This window comes from Choloepus didactylus, chromosome 10 (genome assembly GCF_015220235.1).
Source record: "Choloepus didactylus isolate mChoDid1 chromosome 10, mChoDid1.pri, whole genome shotgun sequence".
Taxonomy (NCBI): domain Eukaryota; kingdom Metazoa; phylum Chordata; class Mammalia; order Pilosa; family Megalonychidae; genus Choloepus; species Choloepus didactylus.
The window spans coordinates 116,238,556-116,258,404 of NC_051316.1; the positions used below are offsets into that span (position 1 = coordinate 116,238,556).

At 44.2% G+C, this 19,849-nt stretch overlaps 1 protein-coding gene across 8 annotated transcripts in view; it reads right to left on the bottom strand.

The window, feature by feature from the left end:
- The window catches only part of ZNF462 (zinc finger protein 462), a 128,620-nt gene extending 111,373 nt beyond the window's left edge, over positions 1-17,247 (bottom strand). For all 8 annotated transcript variants that reach the window (XR_005219115.1, XM_037851241.1, XM_037851246.1 and 5 more), the window contains exon 1: positions 17,018-17,247. The gene's annotated coding sequence lies outside the window, so the exon portion shown is untranslated. The remainder of the gene's footprint in view (positions 1-17,017) is intronic.
- Between the last annotated feature and the right edge of the window lie 2,602 nt (positions 17,248-19,849).

Genomic DNA, 19,849 nt, shown 5'->3' on the forward strand with positions numbered 1-19,849 from the left:
ATCAAGTACCATGAACTCAGCAGGTCCTCCTGCCCATTGCCCTCATCCTCACTCATCTGCCGGAACATGCCAAGGCCTGCCTGTATTGACGCAGGAGAGGTCACTACGGGTGATCTTATACCCTTGCAGATGGCCACAAAATAAAAGCTCGGTGCTGAGACAGGCTGGTTCCTTGAAAACTTGCCAACATTGTTTCACAGGAATCAACTTTCTTAAAAGAAACAATTTGCATCAGTCAACCTCAGAGTTAAACCCAGAAGGTACAGAGGAAAGCAAAGGTCTAAAGGTAAAAGGTCTTGGAATCCGTGGACCCAATCCCGGTTTCTCACACTGCCCGCTGGCTACTCCTTTTTCATTCACAAAGGGACAATGTTAAGTTTTTCCTTATGCAGACGCTCTGATTAAAACACATTTAAATAAGAGGAATATAGATCAGCATCGTAGTTATGAAAGGCCCAACTCATGCCATTAATAAAAACGTACCCACACAACCACTCTTTCTCCTCTGGTAGCTCCAAAAAAAATGACACCAGAAAAGCAAGAAGGCCAAAATTTAGAACTACTTAACATAAACCAAACACAAAGTCCACACTTGGGTTAGACGATGTGGCTAATTTTAGATGACTGTTCTGTATCTGAGCAGTGGAACCTGGACTTCTCATCCCTTGCGCCTACTTTAAACCGATGTCGCCTCTGAGTCTTCTCAGCTGTGGAAAACAAGTGGTGAGTTAGCTGAAAGAGGGAATTCATCCCTGAGGACAGCATCAACAAAACATCCAGTCTGCTCTGGCCCCTGGGCTGCAGAGGCCCTGCCCCCTGGGCTGACAGGGAGAGGACTTCCGCATTTAGGAACATCCAATGATAGGCAGACATTGCAAGGTTCCCCTACTCAGCATCTGGGGCAACTGTATTCATTTAAGAGAGGCTGAGAAAATCCTCCTGAGTAGGCAGCAACAATGGTTGGTCATCAAGTCAACCCAACTGGTTTCATTCCTGGAGAAACTCTGGAATACTCCATGCTTGAAAGCATACACAACATGGTCTCAGATACTACAAACAAATCAACTATCAAATTCAACTAATAGAAGAATCCACTATTCCAAGAGTGAATGTGTTGCTCTCTCACCCTTTAACATGGCCGTGCATTCTGTTTGAATGTTCAGCTAAGTGTCCTTGTGAATTTCTTCCCCTCTTATTCCAGTGAGAGGACTGGGTTTCAGCCTGGTGGCTTGATGTACTTCCTCATCAGCTTTCAGGTTTAAAAAGGGAAAACAATCTACCTCTCAAATTGTAGAAGCTTTCTGTCTAAGAGAACTAGACTATCCTGATGGCTCTCCCCAGTTACACAGCAATTATGTAATTGCTAAGCTTCTGCAGAATCACTGGAACCATTCTGCAGCCCTCTATCGACAACAGCTGCAGCACAATGTTCCGAGATGATTGCAGCCTTTGAACGGATGACCAGTCTCTCCTTCTGAGCACAAAAGAATATACAATGGGATTCCATCTCAAGCACAAAGATGCTCCTGCCTAACGAAGACCTTCCTCCTCCTCCCAGGCTGTGCTGCAAACTCTTCCCCTTTGCCTGCCCTACATGTGTGCGGAATGTGGTTCACTGTTTATGCTGACAGGTTCCAAAAGAGGCAGAAAATCAGCTGAAGTTTTGCCATGGACCATGCACAAGGTAATCATTTAACACATAATGTGAAAGCTACAGAAGACGACAAGATGCAAGGGGGAGGGGGCGGGGGGGGCGGTGAGCATCTCCCTAGGCTTCCTGCAATGGCATGAGACGACTGCTTCCCTTCCTTCTGCCAGCTCCAATCCTTCATGTTGACACTACACATCCTGGACGGTAGATCCACCCCCAAGCTGCCGCTTGCCCAGCTGAATTATCTCCTGCGTCACAGCGGTGGTAACAGAACTGCTGGCTCGGCAGACCTGAAAGCACCATTTCAATGCTTCATGCCTTCAGCAACTGGACACGTTACCAATGCAGGGGGGCTGGTTTGTGGCCCTCTCAGCAGCCATGCAATCCTCGGCCTAACCTTCTGCTAACCAGATGGTCTGTTAGCCTCTTGGGACCAAACCATTAAACTTTACTTTATTAAATTCTATCAAAACGTGGGGACAGTTTAAAGCACTATGTCTGGTTCATCTCCAACAGGGCTGCTAAGATGAAAATGACCTAAAAATAACTGGAAACTCCACTTCACACCAACAGAGAACAAGATATTTTGGAGTAAATATTTAAATGATCTGCCAGATTACATACCACAGCAGCATCGACTACATGGTTAGCAAATTATATTGTAAATATATGCACACAAAGATGCAGAAATGCTTGCATCTAAACAGGCTTCCACTACCCACTGGCTTAAGCCACAGTTCACCATCCTCTGGCTCTAGGCTATTTTAATGTTGGCCCAGGACCGCGATCTCCATGATAATCACTCCAATTACCAAGACAAAGAGCCTAACACAATTCTGATAGGGAGATCCCACATCCCTGGGGTTCAACCACCAAGATACACTGCAGGCATGTCTGGTACTCAAAAGGCGCTCAATGAATGTTTGATGAATGGATGAAGAGATGAATGGACCCATATTTCTTAAATATAACAGCTTTCCGTAAAACACGTCTTATGATAGGGAACACATTAAATTCTTAAATTCTTCCCAGCTCTATCATCACCCCACAGGGGCTAACTCGGCCTGCAAAACCAGGCTGCAGATGAACAGCTAGGAGCAAGCCCATCTACACCAGAAGAACTGAGGGGCCACGAATTGATCATTGCAAATAAACGGCAGAGGTGGCAATTTATTGGCACCTGGCAGGGTGCTGGGTGCTTTACATACATTATGCCTTTAACAGGAGAGAGGGAATTTCATTTTAAAGATAAGAAATTGGAGGCTAAGAGCAATAAGGAACTTGGCCCTAGTTCACAGACCTAGGAAGTTAAGTGCCAAGTAGAATGCTGAATTCAGTCTTAACTCCAAAGCCCATCACTTTTCTCTGACTTTGTAATCGTTAGATAAAATTAGAGTTCTACAACTTGTAAAGAACTGAGCACAAGTGAAGGTGGCATTCCCAAATACATCTCTCACTTATGTTTCAAGGAAATGGGAAAAAAATGTTGTCATCCCCAAAGCCTTTCAAGTTTCCTAGGAAGTTCTGGTTTCAGTTCTGGTCTCACTCTGTTATCTCTTATTGTATTGAAGACATTCTGTACCCAACTACAGCTAAATCTCAAATCCTTTGAGACCAAACATCTCTCATTTGTGAGACTCCTAGAGATCTCAACACTGATAAATAAGTGCATGGTCTCTTTCCCTCCTCTTCTAATATCTGGACAAAATTTCAAAGCAATGACTATAAAGTTTTCTTTACAATTAAAAAAAAATAACATTCCATCAACACCTTTGTCTCTCTGGAAATTTTCAAAATGTAAAAAAAAAAGTAATGCGCACAGGTAATTTGCATGTAAAATGAAAAAAATCACTATACAGTTGACCAAACAACCATTTTCCATGTTCATCTTTGCCACCGACATAACCATTGCCACAATCGCTGCCACCAACGAGGTCACCAATGAAAATTCTTTTGGCAGGAGCAAACAAGGTTAGGTAAGTTCTGGTAGGCACTATCAACACATTTTGAAATATCATCTACCCTTAAGACACTCTAAAATTAGCCTCCTTACCCAAGACCTTAAAGCATCTGATATTACAGTACTTCTGTAAGACCAAGGAGACGTGGGCTAATAAAATAAACATTTGCACAGAGAAGCATTTCTAAGCAAGGATGTAGGACAGACAGTCCTCAAACCAGCTCAGAGTTATCTATATGTGTGAAGCAACAAAGCGGCACCCAACATTCATATAAAACAGCAAAGTCAGTATGTTCATTGCAGCAAGAACAGTTTTCTTAGACAAATCACTTTTGCCTGAATGATACCAAACAACAGGAACAGTCATAACATCTTTCTCCCCAATAAACTCAAAGAACTTCATGTTTACTCTAATTTGTTCCCCCGTTAACACTGCAGGGAAGATCTCTGCAAGGTTGGGATAGGCTTTGTTACCATGTAAATGCACTTTTCCAAAAGGACATGGCATTGTTCTCAGGTAGTTTACAAACTCCTCTGTGTGCACAGACAGAAGACTGCAGTGCTGCTGCATGAGAAATTAAACAGACTAGAGGTTCACCATCTAGAAACGTCTACTGCGAATGGGCAAGAGCATCATCAGTTAAGGCAAACCGGCTCAAAATTAAACAGGCAGGATTTCAAAACTGAGTTTAAGGCCGAGGACCAAATAGTTAACCTACTGACCATAGATGAATATGGAAAGTCCTGGGAGAAGACTACTACCTCAGTTTCTCTATCCGTGTGCCTACTACGAACCAGGGCCCTTATGCAAATAATATTCTTTATTTAATCCTCATGTCAGCTCTACAGTTCCTATTATTGTCTCCATTTTATTGGATAGGAAATCATGGGACAGAGTGGTTCAGTGACTTACTCAAGATCACACAGCTAGGACGAGAGAGAGCCAGATTTCAACTCATGCTCGTTCGTGTGGCCCCAAACGTTCCAAAATGTTCCATCCGCTACACACCACTTTCGTAGTGGAGACCCCTGCACAGAGAAGTGCATTTTCACCCAGAAATTCTAAAAGAATTCTATGCTCCTGATTTTTCACCAAAAAGTAAGTGGTTGTTCCCAGAGAGGTCCCGTGTGTGTGTGTGTGTGTGTGTGTGTGTGTGTGTGTGTGTGTGTGTTAACCACTTTCCTCACTGTTCGTCAGACAATTCAACTACCATGAAGTTTAGCCAGGGTGTGCAAGTCTGAGGTGCCTCCTTTTCCCTATATAATTGCGGGTTGGAAAGGGAAAGCTGCCAAGCAACAATCAGGCCTAGTGATTCAGGGTGTCACACTGACATACCCACTTCTGATACAGGTTGTTGTTTGTATTTCCTAGAAATCTTTGCCTTCCTTTGGGAGATGGATGGTAAACAATGTTCCCTGCAATGCCATGGTCATTCTACACTAGAACACAATGGCAGCAAATGTCCAGAATTTGGGGGAAAGGAGTTGCTAATAATATCAAGTTAAATTTCTTGCTTTAGGTTCCTTGGGCCTTAATGACCACGTTGACAAGGCTTCATCTTAAACACAGATGGTCTTCTTTTTCTTTTTAAAACTGTGCCTTATAAGGTAACAAGTCTACTCACACGAATCACATTAAATCTACATAGAACAGGGTCTATGTGCTAAGGAGAAAAACAAACTAGGCAATTTTGGATATTTTATGCCTGAAGATTCCTATTTCCTAATTTATGGAGGCTTTTCAGTAATATTTGCCTCTTAAAGATTTAATTAAGGATTTCTTTTTCTCTATAGACAACACAAGTTGCACTATATGTGCATGGTCATAGACAAAGTAATATTGCCACTGACCTTTCCACCAAGATGGAAAAAAAGATGATGGAAAGATTTCAGGAGGGGGAAAAGGGAACAGGCAGAAACATATTGGTATAGCATCAGAACTTCGCCATTCAGAAGCTGTTTCAAATAAGGTAGCTAGCACTTACCTGTGCTGGGTCAATTTTGATAATTGTAGTAGATGTCTAGAAACGGGGTTATGAATATAATTATCATGAAGCAGTAACTGGGCAATCACAACCTAATTAAGCCCACTGACTAGATTAGCTTGTTTTTTCCCTAATAATCACATAACATTTAACACTTGCTAATTTCAGGACCTATGGGTGATGTTCATTCATTATTAACAAGCTACAGCCACTGGTCAGAAACAGAATGGGTGAGGCACTCTGAAACCAAGGGGTGGGGACAAATTTCAGGGACAGCTGACATCTGTTCTTCACCACCACTTCACTTCTCAGTCCCCCAAAATTACTAATTGGAGGCAAAGCCATGGGACAAGATGGAATAAATGATACAAACTTCCCCCAAGTAGAAGGATACAATTCTGTTTTCTTAAGCACATTCTATTTTACATGATTTACACACACAACATGCTTTTTCATATTACAATGGAATCTGTCTTTGAAGACATAAGAGACTGATTTTTTTTCTCAGGATAAAAGATGATTCCTCTGCCAGGCTTGCATACATACACTTCATACATTTACCTCCTTGGACATGCTCTAAAGCCCTTCTCCTACCTTGCCTCTATGGCTGGAAGTTTAATCTTATTTCCAGCTGAGTGTCACTGCACCCACAAAGACACGTTGACTCAATTCATGGAAGACTGAAGAAACAGGTTAAGGACTGGTCTTTGAGACAGGCTGATCTGCGGGAGACACTTAGAAGACCAGGCACTACTGGGTAGAGCCCCTAAGGCTCTAAATTAGAAATTCTGCCCCAAGAAACACATTTCGGTACAGTTCGGTTTCATCACTTCAACCAAGTAGTTATTTTTCTGAGCCTTTTTCCCATTAAAGACCTTTATCCAAGAAAACTGTGATTTTGGTAAGTTTGGTAGATAATGATGTGGATGTGGGTAACAATGGATGACCCTGGGTCTCCTCTGGAACACTTTGATAATAGGACGCTTGCTTGTCCTCCTACAGTAGTTTTAGGTTTGGATCTGTCTGGGAACAGGAGACCAAGTGAACAGATCCATAGCAAAGCTAAGTTTTATAAAACCATCATCAGTTGCTTTGGGCCAAAGAGTCTACTCAGCAATTAATGCCCAACCGCCTGTCTTACAGAAAAGCTACTGTCCTGGATATCTTAGGGATATTTGGATCAGCGCCATCCTCCTTAGCACAGCTTGTTACTTTATATTAAGGGCATCTGTGGTTATCCATGAACAGCAGCTTCCTGACTGTACCGTGATGTTTCAGGGAGAGGCAAATGAAACCAGAACATTCATCATGGCTCCACAATCTAAATAGAGCACATGATGATCACTAAAGAGAGGGGGGTCTAGCACCCACAGTTTTAGGAGTATCTGCCCCATTTTCCTAAAACAACCATTAGACAATTTTCAAATATATCTGTCTGTGTAGCTTTTGAAAACATATCTCCTGCTTATAGTAACCAGGGTCAATATAGGGCACTGAGCCTCTCAAAAGAAGCCCTAAGGAAAGGAGTAAGACACCTTTTCTACTGGGGGAAAAAAAAAAAAAATGAAAGAAAAAAGTCCACAGCAAATCTTTCTGCCATAATAGGTACGTGCTCTTTTTAAAAATCTGTGTTTATAAGTACTTTACACTACTGAGCTTGATACAGTGCAATCTAAAAATATTTATTCTCTGTAAAGTGTCCCTTACATGGTCTCCTGCTTTTTCCCGCCTAATTCCTCTATAATTCAGAAGAACAAAAAGAGGGTACTCTTTAGTTAAACTCACTTTGTCAAGCTATTACAAGTTACATCTCATATCAACAAATATATAACAATTAACTTTCCATTATGCTCAGATTTCCTTCCAGAACACCAAGATACAGAACTGGCAAAAGCAATTGGGAGAGATAAACCATCAGGAACATAAGCTAATAGCAAACGAAGTCATAACCAAGGCTGGGTCCTGACAGCTGAGAGCCACTTCTCTGGAGACACTCACCTAGACTGTGAATCCTGGCTCCCTCCCTTTGAAGCCTGGTGACCCTGAGTCAGTTGCCTCCCTAAACCTCAGTTTCCTCATCCATATGCACATTCCCTAGTTCATATTAATATTAAACAAATGTTACCGAAGTTAATATTCACTATGAGTCACCCTAGGGGAGGAAATACCATTTTGTTGAAGGTCTACGTGGTATTCCCATTCAATAAGAGTTTGCAGAATTTTTTGATTAAGCAATCATATTTATTCTCTTTATAGACGGCATTCTCATCCAACATTAGAATGGACTATATGCAATTAACAATAGAAGGGGAAGAAAGTCCTTGCAGCTGAACTTTGGCACTCAAATGGCAATGGTCTCTTCCATGCAGATTCCTTTTCCAGTTATAGTTACTAAACACTAATTAACAGTCTTCAGAGAAGACTACTTAAGATAGAAACCATCAAAGAGAAAAGATTCAGGGTGATTAGTTATTGAAACTAACTAATCTCTTATATGATCTCTACCAGTAACTCTCTTTGGCCATCTTCAGCCTATAATCTACCATACAAATTTCACCCCAAACAAGGGACCCCTGGGTTGAATGACTGATGCTCTTACGGTCACAACACAGAAGGGTGATGGAAGGAGAGATCAGAATGACTGAACATTCTTGACCACAACAGCCTTATTTTGAATTTGAAAATACCACGATTGGATTGAGCAGCCTGTGACACTTGGGTCTAGCAAACAGCTTAACCCCCAACTGGACACGAAGTAGCAGTCATGGTCCACTTCTTTCCCCCTTTGAAACAGGCATGTCTTTGTTCTTCATTTCTTCTAATGCCCAGAACATAGGTAGAGAAGCTCTATGATAACTTTAGAGAGGACTATCACATTTTCTGCCCATTAATAATGCAGCTATTTTCTACTGTGTCCTATGCTCTACTTCGTTCATTTTCCAGGAAAATCTCCACCTGGGCTTATTTAGCCAGTTCCCTCAAGTTTCCATGTATCCTCTATCAGACAGGCAGTATCTGTAACCCCAAAGTCACATAAATTGTCTTTCAAGAGTTCAATTCTATTTTTTACGTTAGGCATGACCAAAGAAAGTGGGCCTGAGCCCAGGTCCTCATATTTCACAAGCAATAGGTACTAAATTACAAGGTCTCTTCCCACTTGCATTATTGTTTTCGTAAACTCAACGCCTTTCTTCTTCCCTTAGGCTCTTCCCAGTGGACAGACTTCTATTTGGACTTATCAGTCATTCCCCTGCCTCTCCTCTCCTTCTTTTCCTTCTCTCATCCAAGCAGTCTCTCCTTCCCAGCAAATTTTCACCACATAATTATGGCAATGCTTTAGCCTACTTTTCTGTTAGCTTAACAACCCTGTCTATTTTCTACTTGTGCTGATGCTACTGCTTGCTTTTCTGAGGGGCTAATCGGAGTATCCTTTCAAGGCCTAACTTCCCCTACCATGATAGCAGCTGGAGCTCCAATTCACAGGCCCCTTCCAAAGCTTTTCATTAGCAATAGAAATGAGATGGTTTAGAAACCCATTTCTTAATCTGCAGGTGAGTACTGGAACCTTTGTGCAGCAAACATCTTTCAAGTATCCCACATTGTGCTACTGCACAATTATTTTCTGAGTAATAAGTACAATGTTATACGCACATCTGCTGTATTAACAGGGAGAAGGCTCCCTAGGAGGCAAGCAGCTCCCATCCCTCCCCTCCCCCCCCAGCCCCGGCTCTGGCATCTCCCAGCTCAACTCAACAGAGAAGCACTCAGCTGATACGTGCAAAACTGAAGAATAATAGCTTTACCTTCTTAAGTCTGATCAGGAAAGAGAAGAATTCCAAAATTTGAAGGCCTTAGCTTGTGTTCTGGTTCAACTGGCCAGACAAGGGCTTAGGAACGAGTTTGGCCTTCCCCAGCTGAGCTCTGTGGCGGATAAGCCTCTCCACAAATCCTGGGCTTAATTACTTCTGACACAGTTGTCTCGCCTGGGCCTCCAGCTCCTTTTGTGCTCAAACCAATCTGAATCCAAAGGTAAGTCTTTGCTTACTCACCTTGGACAAATGCTTCATTCCCTACAAAGTGATCCTAAACCATTGGTTCCTAGTAGAATTTTCCCCATCTTTCCTTTGCCTTGTCTTTTGTTAAAAGTCCACTTGAAAGCCTGGCAAATACCTCCCTGAATTAAACAGTCCTCATCGTCAAGTATTTATTTATTGAACAGATAAGTACCTCCCAACCTTTCCTTCACCCCCAAGAGCAGGCTCTACTCTTTGACTGCAGCTGGGGTAAGACATGAACAGGCAGGGCAGAAACACTGTATTAATATCCAGAAGCAACGTGCAGTGAACTAAGCAAGCAAATACATGAAAGCAAGGAAATCGATACCAAAATATCCATGACCTGGCTCAAAAAGAAGCCTTCCCTCCAAGAACAACTCAAGAAAAATGTGTCCAACTAGGAATTAGGCAAGATTGCTCTGAAGACACCAAGTAATCTGCTCTCCAGAAGTCAGTCAGTGCATCTGAAAGTCATAATGCCAGTGCCCTCTCACACCACACCACTCTACCTCTTGTCTTCCCAAGCCCTGAAAAATCACCTTTGTGTTGGAAAAACACATCCAAAGAAAATCAAGTATGTTTCAATCGATGAGAAAGAAGATAAACTCTATAATATCATTTCCAAGCCTAAAATGTAGATCCAAAGCTCTTCCAATTAACTTTCCATTTATCAGTGTGTGCTGTTCTCCAGATACAAAGTTCAAGTAGACAAACGATCCAAAAGAGCTTCCTAGTAAACTGCAGAAACTATTTAAATTCATAAAAATCCATTTTCCCTCATTTGGAAACTTCTCCTCCTGGGTCTTATAAATCTAGGAGACAGTTCAACTTTTGATTATCTTCTCTTCTCTCCAATCCCTCCCCCCCTCCCCCCAACCCCAACTTTTTTTCTCTTCCTTCAGTACTGGCATGCAAACCATGCTGTTTTAACTTCTTTCCTGTTCTCCCAGTTCTTCTGGAACATTTTATTTTCAACAGTCAACTCATTTGGAGGAGTGCCACACTGAGGTTCAACTGTTTACAGCATTAACCGTTTCTGTCAGAGGTCCATATCCAACACTACCTTCTTCAGACTGCCTCCTGGATTAAGAATTTATGCTTGAGTTTGGAAAAAGCTTAGAAAATGTGGAAACTTCCAAACATCACTTTCTTAACAAAATTACTTTCACTTGTCCAAGGAGAGACAGAAATGGAAACCCAGGACAGGATGCTCTTCCTAGAGGGCTGTACCGTCACTCGTGGTTCAATGTTGTGTGTTGTTAAAAAGTCATTTTAATGATGACTTCATGTATGTTGAGGAATAGGAAATAGCTAGCCCTTGGTCTATAAGAGAGAAATGGACTCTAGGAAGATAACCAGCAGGCACACTTTTGGGTGAGTTTGGAACACTGGAAAATCACTAGTCATTGTTTCAGACTGGATTTCACACTCTCAGTCATTCATCAGTATTACAAAATGGCATCTCTGAAAGAAGCCAATTTGAATCCGTACCATGTTGCAAAACAGATCCTTAGCGTCCAATTGTGGGCACTTTTGTAAGTTGCAATAGACCCAGACAAACTTCCAAAGAAGGGCATTTGAAAAAGACTCCCAAGCCCTGCATGACACAGCTAGAGAGCAGAGCAGGAAATTTTAAATTAAAGAAAAGCCCAGCTACAATCCCAAGTAGCTGAAACTTCAGTGAAAGTCACATGAACAAAATCAGCCTCTGGAGACTCTCTTCCATCAATGAAACTGGGTTCCCCCACATACTAAATTGAATCAACAAAAATCAAGAGTCCTGCCCCTGTAGGCTACGGTTACAGAGCTTCTCAGCCGGGAACTCTGGGGAGGACAGTTGGTGTTTCACAACTACCAATAATCAAATGCTGTGGGGTAGTGGAAAGGGCAAGGGGCTGGGAGTCGACAGACCTGAGTTCTAGGCCTGGCTTCGTTACAACTGAACCTTCTGCCCTTGTGCAAATCACTTCACGTCTCTGGGTCAGCTTCAGTAAAATGGGAAGGGGCAAGAGGGTGGGGGCAACTGAAGTATATGAAGTATATCTCTCTAAGGCACCTTCAAGTTATAAAAAGAACTAAAAAGTACCCCACCTCTACCAAACAACCAGGTTTTTAATTGGAAGTTCTTCCTGGTGAATATTAAATAGCTAATATTAAGATGTGCATATATGTCCATTTACAATGGGTTTTATGTTCATTTCTGCTTGAGACTCAGTATTTTGTTCATCACCCCCAAACCTCAGCTTAAGCTTCCTGCACCCTCAAGTTCTATCATATTTCAATAAATGCCTTTCTTTTCATTCCTTTCTTATTTTTTTTTAAGCAACCTTCCCCAAACTAAGACTGTGCTATTAAAAGAGCTTAGAACTTCCCATTTCCTTGCTAGGGCTAAAATTAAACTGTCCATTCCTTAGGGCCCAACATAACATCTGCCAGATGTCTTGGCATATCACACAAGGAGAGGAATTTTCTTCTAGCATTATCTCCCCTCCTCTCTGTTTTCTCATAATCAATTAATAGGTCACCAACACCAAGCTAATGTTTCTCTCAAAGCCATCAACTTCATAAGTATGTGAGCCTCACAAGATATACTTTCTTCTGCAGCACACACATGCACACACACAGGCTGATTTTTCTTTTTTTTTCAGTTCGCTAGATTTTAGCACTACACCCTGGAAATATTTTCCCCTCTGCTTTCTAATTTTCTTAGTTTCCATATATCAACCATCCAATTATGCACTCATGTCAGATCCTCTGCAATCTGAGTTCATTATTTATATATTTCCTTCCTACATTTGTGACTGTGGCATTCATTGTGAAATAGCATCACCGGTCTCCAATCAAGCTGAAACATTCGGTACACTTCTGTCAATTTTCTGTCCCATGATGCAGTGAACTTAAATCTTGTTAAAGGTACACAGCACAAAGATGAAAATCAGGGTCACCTTAAGCAAGAAAGCTCAACACCGAGGAATATAATTCAAGTTATTCTAGACCCCATTAAACAGAAAATAGGACTCTTTCCCAAGGCAACTGTATCATTCCTTTCTTTGAGGAAAACTGACCACAAGTACTCTAAAGTCCATTAGTAGAGTTGGTTTTTTTCCTCTACTGTCTTCCGGAAGACTCATTAGGAAGAATATATAGCTGTTTTTTTTTTTCCTCTAAAAGTTGTCTCCAACACAAGAGTGGGGGGAAAAAACAAGTCCTCATGGAATGTGGTCAATGAATAAGACTGACATGAATCCACCATGAGAAATATTATGGAATACATAGAGGCAACAAGAATCTTTTTAGGGCAGTATGCCTCATAATGCACTTATATTTCTCCAGAATATATGATGAGATCTTTGATGGCAAAAAATTTGCATAACGAGCTTCATCAACCTGGTATCTCAAAAACAAAAAGATCTCTGAACTCTGACTTCACATGAGAATGTTCAATTTGACACTCTTTTTATTTCTCCCATTATGGTTAATCCAAAACACTTAACCAATTTAAATGTGCATACCTAGAGATATTCAAGAAACCCTGTCTTTAATTATGTTGTTTCCCATTTTGATGAAAGGACATTAAAAATGCATATGCCTCTTAGAAAATCAGTTAGAATATATTCTCAAACTCCAAAACACCTCTGAGATACCTTATTTTTTTTTCCCTCCAGAAAAGCTCAACTCTAAAAATATCTATAAGAACACCAAACATTTGGTCACAAAATGAAAAGTATGGCAAGTCAAACTCCTGGCCCGACAACCAGTTTATCAGATTTTCTTTCCCACTGAAACAAGTAAATTAACCAGTTGTCTGGGTATCAACAACAACAAAAATTTCATGGAAGTTTGTTTCAAGATAAACATATAATGTATTTACGTTTACATAAACATATGTGGTTAATTAGATGTAAAATTATCTGGTGATTACTTTCCCAAATAACTTTTTATTCCATTGCATTTGAAATTCTGCGTTTGAACATCTAACACCCATATGTGCATTAGCAAATTTAAATATAACATTGAGGACATTCCACTTATCAGCAAAAGCAATAGTATCAAAAGAGAACAAATCCAAAAAAAAAAAATGCATAACGATTCCAAGCAAGATTTTTTTAAGTGCTGTTGGAGAGGCCTAGGTTTTTAATAAAGGAGCAGAAATCTGAACAGAAGCATTTTTAAATGAGCTTACACATCAACTGGGAACCTTGAAAACCATACATCTTCGTCTGCACAAGCAAGGTTTTACTTCATTGACCATGGACAATTATCAGCTAAACAACCATGCATTTCCTCTCTCCTTTCACACCCCTCAAAAGAACAATAACCTTCAATTAATGACACAACAGTTTGGTCTGAAAACTGTGGTGTTGTCACATACAGCATTGTGCATTTACTGAGTGACACTGCTACCAGCTACTCAACAGAATATAGTTACATCTGGAATCTCAAAACACCTCAATATGCACAAAAATACTGTAGACATAAGGAACTTTACATAAACACACGGAAATCTGATACATAATGAAAAAGCAAAGCAAGAAAAAAAGCTGGTGTAAGTCGCTCACCAATGTGCTCCTTATTTCTCTTGAAGCTGGTACCTTTCTATATTTCTCCTTAGTTGAAAACAAGGTCCAATCAGCCTCCTTAGAATACAATAATTGGTTCTGAATCTCCTCCAGGTTTTCATTCCACCGTGGAGCCTTCCTCACCTATCTTCAACAGTCCCTCTGAAATTCTTCCAACATCTTCCCTCTTTCTCAAGATGGCTACCTTACCTAATGGCAATTCAACATCTTCATGGTTGGCTTTTATAAATTCCTGAAGCACTTCAGGATTCACTTCTTTACTTGGGTCAATTGCATACACTCTCTAGAACTAATCTGTAAGAGCTCCAATCAATGTGTGTGGACTGGGGTAGGACTGGGTCCTTTTTCAAATCATCCTCACAAAATGTCTTCCTGTAAGACTAATAAATTATCCCAATGCAAAGGGTGAAGATACCTGGACACAAGGTTTTCTTGACAGACATTATATTTTTAAAATTTTGTTTCCATAGTGACATTGTTAAGAAGATGTACTGATATTTCTGAAGACTTACAGTACTTGAGCACACCAAAAAAAAAAAAAAAAAAAAAAAAAGCAGAATGGAAAGGAAAGGGAAACAAAGGAACTAAAAGAAGACCTAACAGACAAATGGAACAATCTGTAGAGAAATGTAGAACCTCCCTCAAGAAACTGGTGTCAGTCAGTCCTGGAGTTCCTCTGAGATCCTGCAGGATTTGTTTGTTTGTAGAAATCAATGCAAATCAGACAATAAAGTCTTGCAACGCATCCAAAACATGATGATAACCAAGCCCCAGAACCTCAACATCTCCGTTTACAGCTACTACCATCTCCACAATGAGGAAATAATATTTCCTGGTGACTTTCAGGAGATCTGGAGCAGTTTAAAGTTGTATGAAGACCTCAGCAGAAATGTTGAAGGTTTTGCCTTCTCTTTCCTGAAGGAGGTCAAAACCCTTCAGGTCCACTCGAAAGGGGGGAAAAAATTCCAAAAGTTTACTTTAAAATGGAAACAAATGTCTCCCTAACTTGTGAAAGCACCCCTTTAGTGGGAGAAAAATCTGAGCCAGCCTTAAAAGCCCCTCATTTCCTGGCAGAATGAAGAGATAGTGAGGAGCCACCACAAGATTTCCCTCTGGCAAGGGAGAAGGAGTAGGCAGGCAAGTCTCCTCCTCCAGCCATCACCAGCAGGGCTTCAAAATGGAGACATCCATAATTTTATAAACACTTCTCATCTCAGCTTTGTCTCCTGGAAACCTGCTCTCCTCCATTTTCTGGTGGAGTTACAACATGACACGGCTTACCTGACTCAGTTCCCAGCTCTCAACCAAACTAGTCACTTCCTCCAAAAACCTGCAAGCCACCACCAGAAACAAAACCAAAGCGAACCAAACAGCAAACACAGCCACTCAGACACAGCCCCCGGGAGCCCTGGGAGAAAGCCCCAACTGGTGGGTCTTTCCCCATCCCAGAAGCGTGCTTAAAAATGAAACTTTTTTTTAGGTAGGGGAGGAATATAAAAGGAACTCCAGGCAGCCTCCCTCCCTTCTCTGTAGGTTAGAAGCTACAATGAAAAGAAAATGAGGGTTCCTTCAGGAATGGTGAAAAAGCCTGGAGCCTGAACGTGAGAAGGAGCTTTGTGTTTTGGAGTCTGGACTGGAACCAAAGCAGACAGCTTGCAAATGGAGGACAGGGAGATAAAGAAAGGGAAAGAGAGGGGCTGCTCCAGTGGAGGGGGGCGGGGGGCGGCTGCTGCTTCCCCTCGTGCCTGGATGGAGGGCAGACCCCTGGGAACCGCACCAGGAGTGAGGCGCTCCCCACGCCCCTGCCTTCCTTTCTCCCTGCCTCCGAGGAGAGCCGAGAGTGTGTAATGGCTTCTCCTCTCCAGAAACCGTTGTCCTCCTCCACCAGACAGACGCTTCTGAACCCCGAGCCTGGAGACAGCCCCTCAGCAGCCTCCTGAACCTGCGCCCCCCGGCCGGCCCGCGCCCTCCGCTCCCCGCCTGTCTCCTCACCAGCAGCACCAGCAGCTGCAGCAGCCGCCCCCGACACATCCCGGCCCCGCATCCCAACTTCGGGGAGAGAGAGAGAGAGAGCGAGAGAGCCAAATACCTGAGGAAGAGGGGGGTGCCAATCCGCACGGCTTTGCCATCGGGCGGGGGGGACTGGCAGACAGAGGGGGTGGGGGGAAGGAGCAGAGGGACAGAGAAAGAAAGAGGTCAACCCGCTCAGGTCGGGGCCACTCGGAGCGCTCCCTCCTCTGCCCCTCGCCCGCTCCCTCCGGCTCTCGGCTCAGGTCTCCTCGCCCCCCACCCCCGCCCTCCTCTCTGTCCCTACTCCTGTCCCCACACTCCGAGCATCCGTCTTAAGCCTCCAGCTCCCTTCTCACTCATCTTTCATTTTCTCTTCTCTTCCTAGAACTACACGAAATTAATTAAGCCACGGCGCTGCGCTCCGCTCCCCCCCGCAGAAGGAGCAGCCAGCAAGAAAAGCACAGCCACCTCCACTGCCACCACCACCACCACCTTCTCCTCCTCCTCCTCTTCCTCCTCCTCCTCTTCCTCCCTCGCTTCTCCTCCTCCTCTTCCTCCTCCCCCTCCCGCTCTCCCTCCTCCCCCTCCTCCTCCTCCGCTTCTCTCTTGCTTCTTCTCCTCTTCCTACAGCCAGTCCAGGCAGGGGACTTCCTCTCCTCCCCGCTCAGCAACCCTCCTCGGCCGAATGAATGAGCGCGTTTGTGCCTCCGCCGCCCCGCGCTCTGCTCCCGGGGCATCGGACCACCCCGAGGTGGTGGCTAATTGCAGTAACTTACAGAAGAAGCGTCCCGGCGCCGGGAGGTGTTTCGGGTTCTCCAGCCCCACCGCCTCCTTATCCTCTTTCTCTTTCTCCTCTTCCTGCTCGGGTTATTGTTGTGGAAGTTGTTTGGGAGTCTCATGTGCTTCTGCCGGGTCTCAGCAATGGAGGATCGCCATCTTCCCTGCCTTCCTCGGCTCCTCAGACTCGCTGCAGCTGCAGATGACCTGAGATATCCGTCTCTCTCCCTCTCCCTCTCTCTCCCTCCCTCCCTCTCCCTCTCTCTCTCTCTCCCCTCGCTCTCCTCTTCTCTCTCCTCTCCTCCCTCTCCCTCGCTCTCTCTCTCCCTCCCTCTGTGTCTCTCTCTGAATAATGAGCAACCAGAGGGAGAGAGAAAGCAAGACAGAAAGAGAGAAGGAAGACAATCTTCTCCTGCCACACGAAATGCCGGAGCACCAGGGGGTGCGCGAAGCCTTTCTAATAACAACAACGTGCGGGAGGGAGGGAAAAAAAAAAAGAAAGAAAGAGAGAGAGAGAGAATGAGGAAAGGGTTGGGGAGAAAAAAAAAAGGAAGAATTATCCAAGAGCTGGAGAAGAGCAGAAGAAGCGGGAGAAGATGCTGAGGCTGCGGCCGCTGTCCCGCTCCCCCCTCTCCCCCCGCGCTGAACCCCAGAAGGAGGCAAGGTGGTTGCAAAGTTAAGGCTGGGACATTGTCTTTGTCACTCAGAGCAACACGGAGCCAGGCCAGCGAGATGCAAGAGGAGGAGGTGGCGGCGGCGGCGATGGAGGTGGTGGAGGAGGAGGAGGAAGAGGAGGAGAAGGAGGCAAAGGAGGAGGAGAAGGGGAAGAGGGAGATGAGATGAATAAAGACCTGCGGAGAAGGCGGTGCGCTGAGCCGGGCCGCGGGGCCCAAGCGTGCGCGCTCGCGACCCGGAGGCGCCCGGCCGCCCCGGCCGGCAGAGGAAGCCCCCGGTGAGGACCCTGCCGGCGGCTCATAGCGCTGCCACCCTCAGCCCTGTCCGAGGCGCAGAGCCCCGGCCCCAGCGGGTCCCTCACGCGCATCCATCTAGAGGCCAATCTTTGCAAAGAGCATACATGGGGAACCGGAGGTTGCAAGTCTAAACCCAGATCAACCACGTGGGGCTTTTTAATCCCTTTCCAGCTTCGGTGTGAGTATCTCCAATGAAAAGCTCAAATTGTCCATTACTGGCACGTATTTTGAAGTCTTCTCCCCCGAAATAAAGGCTCATTGTGCGTCTTACTTCTTTTCTGATATGGAAAGGGAGTGGGGGGGGGAGCCCATCATTTAGAGCTTCGGAACCACCACTTTCTTTTCCCAACTTGTGAAATGTTTTGACGGCGCACCAAAAGAAAAAGGAAAAAAAGCCTACTTAAATAACTTTACACCCTCCAGCCCCGCGTTGTTTGCACTTTCTGGCTGATCATCTAAAGCTTCGGAAAGTAACAATCAGCGCTCCTAATGATAAGGTGTCATGGTGTTGAAGACAAGAGAGCCAAGATGAAGCTTTCACACCTTGAATTTTTATTTAGTGTAATTGTCTCCCAATCGTTCTGAACTAAATCTTTTACAATGAAATAGTTTTTTTTTTTCTTCCTCCTATCACCAGGTTGGATGTCTCTCAAGGTTTTAATTTAATATGGGACGGGGATAGTGGTGATGGAGAAGGGGTACCGTGTCAAAAAAAAAAAAAAAAAAATCAATACAGCAAGTCAGGAGCAATTGAAGTTCAAGGGCACGGGCTGTTCGTAACACTTGTATTTATCAGATTCTTGACTTGGGCATCCACAACTTCGGGAGGGAGAAACACGCAGCGTGCGGGGCAGGGAGGACCTTAATTAAAGTTTTCTTTTGTCCGCGTCTGAATTGGGGGATGTTGCTGGATTCCTTTGCACTGGGGAGCGCGCATCCGGTGGAGAAGGCGCGGAGTTGAGGGTCGTCTTTAGTAGCCGCCTACCCCCCCCACCCCCATCCCCAAGCAACATTCCCTGAAGCTATACCCATAAATCTATACAATAAAGGGGAGGAGAAGACGCGCGCCGAGTTGGTTCCCATCGGATAGCGGGGTTTTATAAACAGACCTAAATCCTCCTTTTCCAAGATTTTCCCAATCGTCTGTTCCTGGGCAGAATCTCTCACCCTGAGGCATGATTTCACCCCCTTTCCAGTCAACACTTCCTGCCCTTTTCTCCTCCCACTCACATTGAGAAGCTTGGGAGCCCTAAAAGGGTGTTGATGGCGGGGTGATAAATAAATAAATAAATGACACTCAACGCGTGCGGTGGCGAAGAAAGGAGGGGGAGGGAGAGGGAAGGGGAAAAAAAAGTAGGGAGTGGAGAACAAGAAGGGACAGAGGCGAAAGGGAAAAACCAGAGTCAAAGAAAGAGAACAGAAAGAAGAAAGGAGAGAGGAGGACGGCGAGACTGCTCCGGGCTGGTATGATCCTGGTATGATCCTGGATTTGCTCAGAAGTGGGAAGAATCGCCTTTCCAGGTGCCTGGAGGGACCTGGGAAGTCCTCTGCCCCCGAGCTCCTCCACCCCCCCGGGACCCCAGGGGTGCCTGAGTGCCGGCCGCCGCTCCCCCATAAATTCCTCGTGGCAACGCGAGCGAGCGCGCCAGGTCTCCGCCGTCCCTTCCGTGCCCCGGCGGATAATTTACCTCTTTGTCTTTAATAAAAAGGCTGACTTTTTCTGTCATGCTCTGCACCGGGAAAATAACAAATCGTATTTCAGGTAGAAAGCTCCTATTACTGCTGGGTTTTGGAGGCTGCGATAAAATCTTCATCGACGTGAAGACACCTTCGGGGTTGGCTTGGGTCGGAAGTCCTGAG